Source organism: Arachis duranensis, chromosome 2, assembly GCF_000817695.3.
Source record: "Arachis duranensis cultivar V14167 chromosome 2, aradu.V14167.gnm2.J7QH, whole genome shotgun sequence".
Lineage (NCBI taxonomy): Eukaryota > Viridiplantae > Streptophyta > Magnoliopsida > Fabales > Fabaceae > Arachis > Arachis duranensis.
The window spans coordinates 38,342,257-38,352,417 of record NC_029773.3 but is presented as its reverse complement, the minus strand read 5'-3'; positions in this window follow the sequence as shown (position 1 = coordinate 38,352,417).

Below are 10,161 nucleotides of genomic sequence, written 5' to 3'. Positions count from 1 at the left end.
TGTTTTGTCTCAAGACAACCCTTTAATTAGGCTTTCAATTAGCACTCGTAAACCAGTTGGTTTTAGGGTACTAGGTGTTGAGACACCCCTAAGAATTTACTTGCCCAGGTCTCTTCTTGACACATCTTCACCACAAACATCTACTAGGATTATTATTTCTTTTTGAGCCTCTTTTTTTCATGTTTTTTTTTCTTTTCTATCCTAGTAGTTGATGCTCAGAGCCTTGGGTCTTTATTGCTTACTACCTCTTGGTTCTATGGATATTCAAGGAGCATCCCTTAGCCTTCCCTTTGTTATACCTTCTAGGATTAGTTCTCTCCATGACTCATTTTCTTTCTGGTTCATCCAAGGTTCTACACTTAGCCTTTTGTTTCTTAGTTTGTTTGATGATCCATCTTGGCCTTGGTCTCTCTTATTGTTTTTGTACAACTCACAGTGACTCTTATAGAGATAAATTCTACTTTTATTTAATTGAAGTGAAGACGTGAAATACATTGTGTTTTCTTTCTTGAAAAAAAAAACTCATAAAGACTTCAAACAGAAATTAAAAACTAAGCATAAAACATAAACTATCCTAGCATGATTATTCAAAAAGCAAATAAAGCAAAACATAAACAGAATGCAGAATTTGGAAAGTGTCAACCATGGGACTCAACAACCTTGAGCAGCTTCATCTTTAGTTCATTGGCCCCTTTCCCTTGTCCTTCTTCTTAGGAGGGGATGAGCCACCTTCATCTGGCTTGGAGAAACCTTCTTGAGCCTTGGCATCCTTTGGCTAACAAAATCCTTATGTTTGGCTAAGATTACCTCTTGTCTTGCACTTAGCTCTTCCATCCCTTGCATGAAAGTTGGATATCCTGGGTTTAGAGCGGCAACAGAAGTACACAAGTGATTCAGCTTTGCTTGTGTGTTGATGTCAAACTGCCTTCTGGACAATGTCCTGGCATCATAGAGATGCCGGAATTCGGCCAGGTTCCTCTGCTGCCACTTGCCTTGCTCTCCTATTTTATCCAGTGCACTCCACACTTCTCCCCAATCAAATTGTTCTTGCTGCTCCTTTCTCAAATGCTCCCAATTCTCTTGGAGTTGTTGAACATTTTGGTTTACTTGGCTCCATTGTTGTGATGAGCCTCCTTGAATTGGTTGACATCCTCCTTCAAGTGGTGTATTTCTCCCCTCATTTGGTGTACATCTCCTTGCAGTTGCTCCTAATTGAAACCTTCTGGGAATTGTTGATATTGGTAGTGTGGTGGTGGTTGAAGTGCTAGGAATTGAGGGTGCTCTTCAGCCTCTCCCTCTCCTTGTTGTTGTTGTGGTTCATGAGCATGGGCTCTTCTTTCTTTAGCCCTGTTGAGTGGGTGGACAACCACCACTTTTGCCATCTTCTTGGCAGTGATGAACTTGTCTTGCTTCACGAGCACTTCATCAATGATCTTCTCAACTCCAGCCTCATCACACAACCTTTGTATGATGCTGGGGAATGCCAACCTTGTGTTGTCATTGGTGCTTTTTAGCACTTTGTTAATGTTGTTGGCAATCATCTCCCCCACATTGATGTTTTCTGCTTTCATTATGTTGTAGATGAGCACAACTCTTTCCTTGGTCACCTCTGAAGTGTTGGATGTAGGGATTAGGGATCTCCTTACAAACTCTAGCCACCCTCTAGCTTGGGGGCTCAAATCTCTTCTCCTCAATTGGTTGGGGATTCCATCTTTATCGTTGATCTACTGCACATTCATCACACATATTTCGCTCAAAATTTCCTCAAACCCAGGGTTTTGTTGCTTCATTCTCTCTTCAGAGCTCCGGGTGGAGATTGTCCTCTTCACCATTAGCATTTTCTCAATGCTAGAGGGGCTGTAATCAATGGATTTGCCCCTCACACAGCTAATGTAGCAATATTATTGTCCTGGTTGAGGTACCGCATTAGCATAGAACTCACTCACAAGCTTTCAATTACTTTCCTTGGTGGGTTGCATAGAAGTGACCAACCCGTCTGCTCAATCTCAATATTGATCTTTATGTGTTCATTTTTCCCTAGTTGAAATACAACTTCTGGGATGATTTCCCTCTCACTCACCCAACCATAAAGCTGATTTTGGTTGAATGCGGAGAGAAACTTGTAGGTGTTGAAAGAGCTTGAGGATCCAGAGGTTGGTTCCCTGGTTCTTCTTTTCTTTGAGGCTGAGTTTTTTGGTGGTGCCATTGGGTTGGGAGAGTTGTGAAAAGAAATAGGGAATAGGGGGTTCGAAAGAAAGAAAAAGCAAAACAAGGTTTTGCTCCAACACCAAACTTAGGACTTGATTGTCCCAATCAAAAAAAGAAAGAAAAAAGAGGGTGATAGTAGAAGATGAGAGGATATGCAAATGTGAGTGTTGTAGGGGTTGTTGAAGTGGGGAGGGAAGGTGGGGAGTGAATCTTTTATAGTGGGTGAATGGTTGTTGTTCGGAGGTGGGAAATAAAAGGAATTAAATGTTTTCCCACTTTGGGAAGTGGTGCCTAGCGTGGGAAGAGGCGTCAACCCCTTACTCACTGTGTCTTCTGTGTGTGTTGAGTTCCAAAGTGCAAGTACACTTTGACTTCCTTGTTTTTGCCAGTAGTTGGTGCACGAAATCACAATCACACTTTTGCAATTCCGTACAACTAACCAGCAAGTGTACTGGGTCGTCCAAGTAATACCTTACGTGAGTAAGGGTCGATCCCACGGAGATTGCCGGCTTGAAGCAAGCTATGGTTATCATGTAACTCTTAGTCAGGATATCAATAATTCTCAGATTTAATTGTAAAAAGTAAAAGAACATGTTGAGGTTTTGGAGATGCTATATCCTTTGAATCTCTACTTTCATACTGTCTTCTTCTTCATGCACGCAAGTCTCCTTCCATGGCAAGCTGTATGTTGGGTTTCACCATTGTCAATGGCTACCTCCCATCCTCTCAGTGAAAATGTTCAATGCACGCTGTCACCTCACGGCTAATAATCTGTCGGTTCTCGATCATGTCGGAATAGAATCCAGTGATTCTTTTGCGTCTGTCACTAACGCCTAACACTCGCGAGTTTGAAGCTCGTCACAGTCATTCGATCCTTGAATCCTACTCGGAATACCACAGACATGGTTTAGACTTTCCAGATTCTCAAGAATGGCCACCAATGGGTTCTAGCTTATACCACGAAGATTCTGCTTAAGGAATCCAAGAGATACACACTCAAATGAAGGTAGAACAGAGGTGGTTGTCAGACACACGTTCATAGGTGAGAATGGTGATGAGTGTCACGGATCATCACATTCATCAGGTTGAAGAACAAATGGTATCTTAGAATAGAAGCAAGCGTGATTGAATGAAAAACAGTAGTAATTGCATTAATCCATCAAGACACAGCAGAGCTCCTCAATCCCAACCATGGGGTTTAGAGACTCATACCGTAGAAGATACAATATGAAACGTGTAATGTGTCATTAGATTCAGATACAATAGCAAAAAGTCCTATTTATAGTGAACTAGTGACCTAGGGTTTACAAGAATGAGTAAATGACGTAAAAATCCACTTCCGGGGTCCACTTGGTGTGTGCTTGGGCTGAGCATTGAAGCTTTCATGTGTAGAGACTTTTCCTGGAGTTAAACGCCAGCTTTTGTGCCAGTTTGGGCGTTTAACTCCATCTTTTGTGCCAGTTCCGGCGTTAAACGCCGGGAATTCTGAAGCTGATTTGGAACGCCGGTTTAGGCCATCAATTCTTGGGCAAAGTATGAACTATTATATATTGCTGAAAAGCCCAGGATGTCTACTTTCCAACGCAATTGAGATCGCACCAATTGGGTTTTCGTAGCTCCAGAAAATCCACTTCGAGTGCAAGGAGGTCAGAATCCAATAGCATCTACAGTCCTTTTTCAGCCTCTGAATTAGATTTTTGCTCAAGTCCCTCAATTTCAGCCAGAAAATACCTAAAATCACAGAAAAATGCACAAACTCATTGTAAAGTCCAAAAAAGTGAATTTTAATTAAAAACTAAAAAAATATAATAAAAACTAACTACATTGTACTAAAAACAGTGCCAAAAAGCGTATAAATTATCCGCTCATCACAACACCAAACTTAAATTGTTGCTTGTCCCGAAGCAACTGAAAATCAAATAGGATAAAAAGAAGAGAACATACTATAGACTCCAAAATATCAATGAAACTTAGCTCCAATTAGATGAGTGGGACTAGTAGCTTTTTGCCTCTGAACAGTTTTGGCATCTCACTTTATCCTTTGAAGTTTATAATGATTGGCATCTATAGGAACTCAGAATTCAGATAGTGTTATTGATTCTCCTAGTTAAGTATGTTGATTCTTGAACACAGCTACTTTATGAGTCTTGGCCGTGGCCCAAAGCACTCTGTTTTCCAGTATTATACATGCCACAGACACATAACTGGGTGAACCTTTTCAGATTGTGACTCAGCTTTGCTAGAGCCCCCAATTAGAGGTGTCTAGGGTTCTTAAGCACACTCTTTTTACTTTGGATCATGACTTTAACCGCTCAGTCTCAAGCTTTTCACTTGACACCTTCACGCCACAAGCACATGGTTAGGGACAGCTTGGTTTAGCCGCTTAGGCCAGGATTTAATTCCTTTAGGCCCTCCTATCCATTGATGCTCAAAGCCTTGGATCCTTTTTAGTATCCTTGCCTTTTGGTTTTAAGGGATATTGGCTTTTTCTACTTGCTCTTTTTTTTTGTATTCACTGCTTTTTCTTACTTCAAGAATCAATTTGATGATTTTTCAGATCCTCAATAACATTTCTCCTTTTCCATCGTTCTTTCAATAGCCAACAAATTTAACATTCTTTAAACAACAAATTCAAAAGACATATGCACTGTTCAAGAATTCATTCAGAAAACAAAAAGTATTGTCACCACATCAAACTAATTGATGAGCGGATAATTTGTATGCTTTTTGGCATTGTTTTTAGTATGTTTTTAGTATGATCTAGTTAGTTTTTAGTATATTTTTATTAGTTTTTAGTTAAAATTCACTTTTCTGGACTTTACTATGAGTTTGTGTATTTTTCTGTGATTTCAGGTATTTTCTGGCTGAAATTGAGGGACCTGAGCAAAAATCTGATTCAGAGACTAAAAAGGACTGCAGATGCTGTTGGATTCTGACCTCCCTGCACTCGAAGTGGATTTTCTGGAGCTACAGAAGCCCAATTGGCGCGCTCTCAACGGCATTGGAAAGTAGACATCCTGGGCTTTCCAGCAATATATGATAGTCCATACTTTGCTCAAGATTTGATGGCCCAAACCGGCGTTCAAAGTCACCCTCAGAAATCCCAGCGTTAAACGCCGGAACTGGCACTCTGTACACCCTAGGCTACTAGTTTTCTATAAGTAGGACCTTTTACTATTGTATTGAGACATCGGGGTAGCTATCTTCATTTTTATGCTATCTTAGATCATTCGGAGGCTGGCCATTCGGCCATGCCTAGACCTTGTTCTTATGTATTTTCAACGGTGGAGTTTCTACACACCATAGATTAAGGTGTGGAGCTCTGCTGTACCTCGAGTATTAATGCAATTACTATTGTTCTTCCATTCAATTCCACTTGTTCTTGTTCTAAGATATCACTTGTTCTTCAACTTGATGAATGTGATGATCCGTGACACTCATCATCATTCTCACCTATGAACGTGTGACTGACAACCACCTCCGTTCTACCTTCGATTGGGTGAATATCTCTTGGATTCCTGATTGCACGATGCATGGGTGAATATCTCTTTGAAGAAGATTTGGAAAGGATTTGAAAGAGATTTGAGAAATAATTTAGAAAATTGTTGGATTTTTGAAATTTGAGGGTGAATGATGAAAATTTGTAACATGTTTATGTAGAAAATTATGGGTCAAAACATGAAAGTGTGAAGAAATTGAAGTGGAAAGCAAAATCTCCTTCCCCTGCCTTTCTGGCGTTAAACGCCCAGAATGGTATCCATTCTGACGTTTAACGCCCAATTGTTGGCCATTATGGGCGTTTAACGCCCAGCCAGGCACCCTGGCTAGCGTTAAACGCCAAAAACCCCTTTTTCACTGGGCGTTTTGCTGAACGCCCAGGATGCTGCAATTCTGGCGTTAAACGCCCAGAATGGTGCCCATTCTGGCGTTTAATGCCTAAAATGGTGCCTTTACTGGTGTTAAACGCCCAGAATGGTATCCATTCTGGCGTTTAACGCCCAGAGTGCCCTTTACTGGCGTTTTCTTGCTAGCAAGCTCCTTTTTTCTGCTTTTTTTCACTGAATCCTTCTGTAACTCTGTGAATTCCTTTAATTTCGATGATCAACCTTGAAGAATATATATATCAAACTTTTATTAAGTAAAACAAATAACCTGCTAATGACTGGGTTGCCTCTCAGCAAGCGCTTCTTTATTGTCTTTAGCTGGACCTTTACTGAGACTCATTCAAGCCTCAATTTTGAGCATTCCTGCTCAAAATTACTTTCAAGATAATGTTTAATCCTTTGTCCATTAACAATGAACTTTTTATCAGAATCAATAAGCTCAACATATCCATATAGTGACACTCCTGTAATCACAAACGGGCCCTTCCATCGGGATTTCAGTTTTCCTGGGAATAGTCTGAGTCTAGAGTTGAAGAGCAAAACTTTTTGTCCTGGCTCAAAGACTCTGGATGACAACTTCTTGTCATGCCACTTTTTTGCCTTTTCCTTATAATTTTTTGCATTTTCAAAGGCACTGAGTCTGAATTCCTCTAGCTCATTTAGCTGGAGCAATCTTTTTTCACCAGCTAACTTAGCATCCAGGTTTAGGAATCTGGTTGCCCAGTAGGCTTTATGTTCCAGTTCCACCGGCAGATGACAGGCCTTGCCATACACAAGTTGGTATGGAGAGGTTCCTATAGGAGTCTTGAATGCTGTTCTGTATGCCCACAGAGCATCATCCAAGCTCTTTGCCCAATCCTTTCTATGGGAAATTACAGTCCGTTCCAGAATTCTTTTTAGCTCTCTATTAGAGACTTCAGCTTGCCCATTTGTCTGTGGATGATACGGAGTTGCTACTTTGTGGCTAATTCCATATCAGACCATAGCAGAGTACAACTGTTTATTGCAGAAATGAGTGCCCCATCACTGATTAGTACTCTGGGAACACCAAACCTGCTGAAGATGTGTTTCTGGAGGAATTTCAGCACGGTCTTGGTATCATTATTGGGTGTGACAATTGCTTCTACCTATTTAGATACATAGTCTACTGCCACCAGAATATAAGTGTTTGAGTATGATGGTGGGAAGGGACCCATGAAGTCAATACCTCATACATCAAACAATTCAATCTCTAAGATCCCTTCTTGAGGCATGGCGTAACCATGAGGCAAGTTACCAGCTCTTTGGCAACTGTCACAGTTACGCACAAACTCTCGGGCATCCCTATAGAGAGTAGGCCAGTAGAAGCCACATTCGAGGACCTTAGTGGCTGTTCGCTCACTTCCGAAATGTCCCCCATACTGTGATACATGGCAATGCCATAGGATCCTTTGTGCTTCCTCTCTAGGTACACATCTGCGAATTATTCCGTCTGCACATCTCTTAAAGAGATATGGCTCATCCCATAGGTAGTACTTGGCATCTGAAATTAATTTTTTTCTTTGCACCCTATTGTACTCCTGAGGTATGAACCTCACAGCTTTATAGTTTGCAATGTCTGCAAACCATGGTGCTTCCTAAATGGCAAAGAGTTACTCATCTGGAAAGGTCTCAGAGATCTCAGTAGAGGGGAGGGACGCCCCAGCTACTGGTTCTATCCGGGACAAATGATCAGCTACCTGGTTCTCTGTCCCTTTTCTGTCTCTTATTTTTATATCAAACTCTTGCAGAAGCAACACCCATCTTATGAGCCTGGGTTTTGAATCCTGCTTTGTGAGTAAGTATTTAAGAGTAGCATGGTTAGTGTACACAATCACTTTTGATCCTACTAAATAAGATCTAAACTTGTCAATGGCATAAACCAATGCAAGTAACTCTTTTTCTGTGGTTGTGTAATTCTTCTGTGCGTCATTTAGAACACGGCTAGCATAATAAATGACGTGCAGAAGCTTGTTGTGCCTCTGTCCCAACACTGCACCAATAGCATGGTCATTGGCATCACACATTAGTTCGAATGGTAATGTCCAGTCTGGTGCAGATATGACTGGTGCTGTGTCCAGCTTAGCTTTCAGGGTCTCAAACACCTGTAGACACTCTGTGTCAAACACAAATGGTGTGTCAGCAGCTAGCAGGTTGCTTAGAGGTTTTGTAATTTTTGAAAAATCCTTTATAAACCTTCTGTAGAATCCTGCATGCCCCAGAAAGCTTCTGATTGCCTTAACATTGGCAGGTGGTGGTAAATTTTCAATTACCTCTACCTTTGCTTGATCCACCTCTATTCCCTTGCTTGAAATTTTGTGCCCAAGGACAATTCCTTCAGTCACCATAAAGTGACATTTCTCCCAGTTTAAGACCAGGTTAGTCTCTTGGCACCTTTTCAGGACAAGTGCTAGATGATCAAGACAGGAGCTGAATGAGTCTCCAAATACTGAGAAGTTATCTATAAAGACTTCCAGGAACTTCTCTACCATATCAGAGAAGATGAATAGCATGCACCTCTGAAAAGTTGCAGGTGCATTACATAGACCAAAAGGCATTCTTCTGTAAGCAAATACGCCAGAAGGACAGGTGGATGCTGTTTTCTCTTGAGCTTGAGGGTCCACTGCAATTTGATTGTAGCCTGAATAGGCATCTAAAAAGCAGTAATAATCATGACCCATTAGTCTTTCTAGCATCTGGTCTATGAATGGTAAAGGAAAATGATCTTTTCTGGTGGCTGTATTGAGCCTTCTGTAGTCAATACACATACGCCCCCTGTAACTGTTCATGTAGGAACCAGTTCATTCTTTTCATTATGAACCACTGTCATGCCTCCCTTCTTGGGGACAACTTGAACAAGGCTCACCCAGGGGCTATCAGAAATAGGATAAATAATCCCAACCTCTAGTAACTTAGTGACCTCTTTCTGCACCACCTCCTTCATGGCTGGATTTAGCCGCCTTTGTGGTTGAACCATTGGCTTGGCATTATCCTCCAATAGGATCTTGTGCATGCATCTTGTTGGGCTAATGCCCTTAAGATCACTTATGGACCATCCAAGAGCTGTCTTATGTGTCCTTAGCACTTGAATTAGTGCTTCCTCTTCCAGTGAATTTAAAGCAGAGCTTATGATCACTGGAAAAGTGTCACCTTCTCCCAGAAATGCATACTTCAAGGATGGTGGTAGTGGTTTGAGCTCAACTTTGGGAGGCTTATCCTCTTCCTGAGGAATTTTCAGAGGTTCTTTTATTTCCTCTGGTTCCTCCTGATCAGGTTGAACATCTTTAAAGATGTCCTCTAGCTTTGATTCGAGACTCTCAGTCATATTCATCTTTTCCACCAAAGAGTCAATAATATCAGTGCTCATGCAGTCATTTGATATGTCTGGATGTTGCATAGCTTTGACAGCATTCAACTTGAACTCATCCTCATTGACTCTCAGGGTCACTTCCCCTTTTTGTACATCAATAAGAGTGCGTCCAGTTGCTAGGAAGATCTTCCTAGGATGAGAGTTGCACTCTTGTGCTCCTCCATTTCCAGCACTACAAAGTCAGTGGGAAAGGCAAATGGCCCAACCTTAACAATCATGTCTTCAATTATGCCTGATGGATATTTAATGGAGCCATCAGCAAGTTGGAGACATATCCAGGTTGGTTTGATAGATATTTTGGAATTCATTGCATATTCTCTTCTTTTTATCTTATTTGATTTTTAGTTGCTTGAGGACAAGCAACAATTTAAGTTTGGTGTTGTGATGAGCGGATAATTTGTATGCTTTTTGGCATTGTTTTTAGTATGTTTTTGGTATGATCTAGTTAGTTTTTAGTATATTTTTATTAGTTTTTAGTTAAAATTCACTTTTCTGGACTTTACTATGAGTTTGTGTGTTTTTCTGTGATTTCAGGTATTTTCTGGCTGAAATTGAGGGACCTGAGCAAAAATCTGATTCAGAGACTAAAAAGGACTGCAGATGCTGTTGGATTCTGACCTACCTGCACTCGAAGTGGATTTTCTGGAGCTACAGAAGCCCAATTGGCGCGCTCTCAACGGC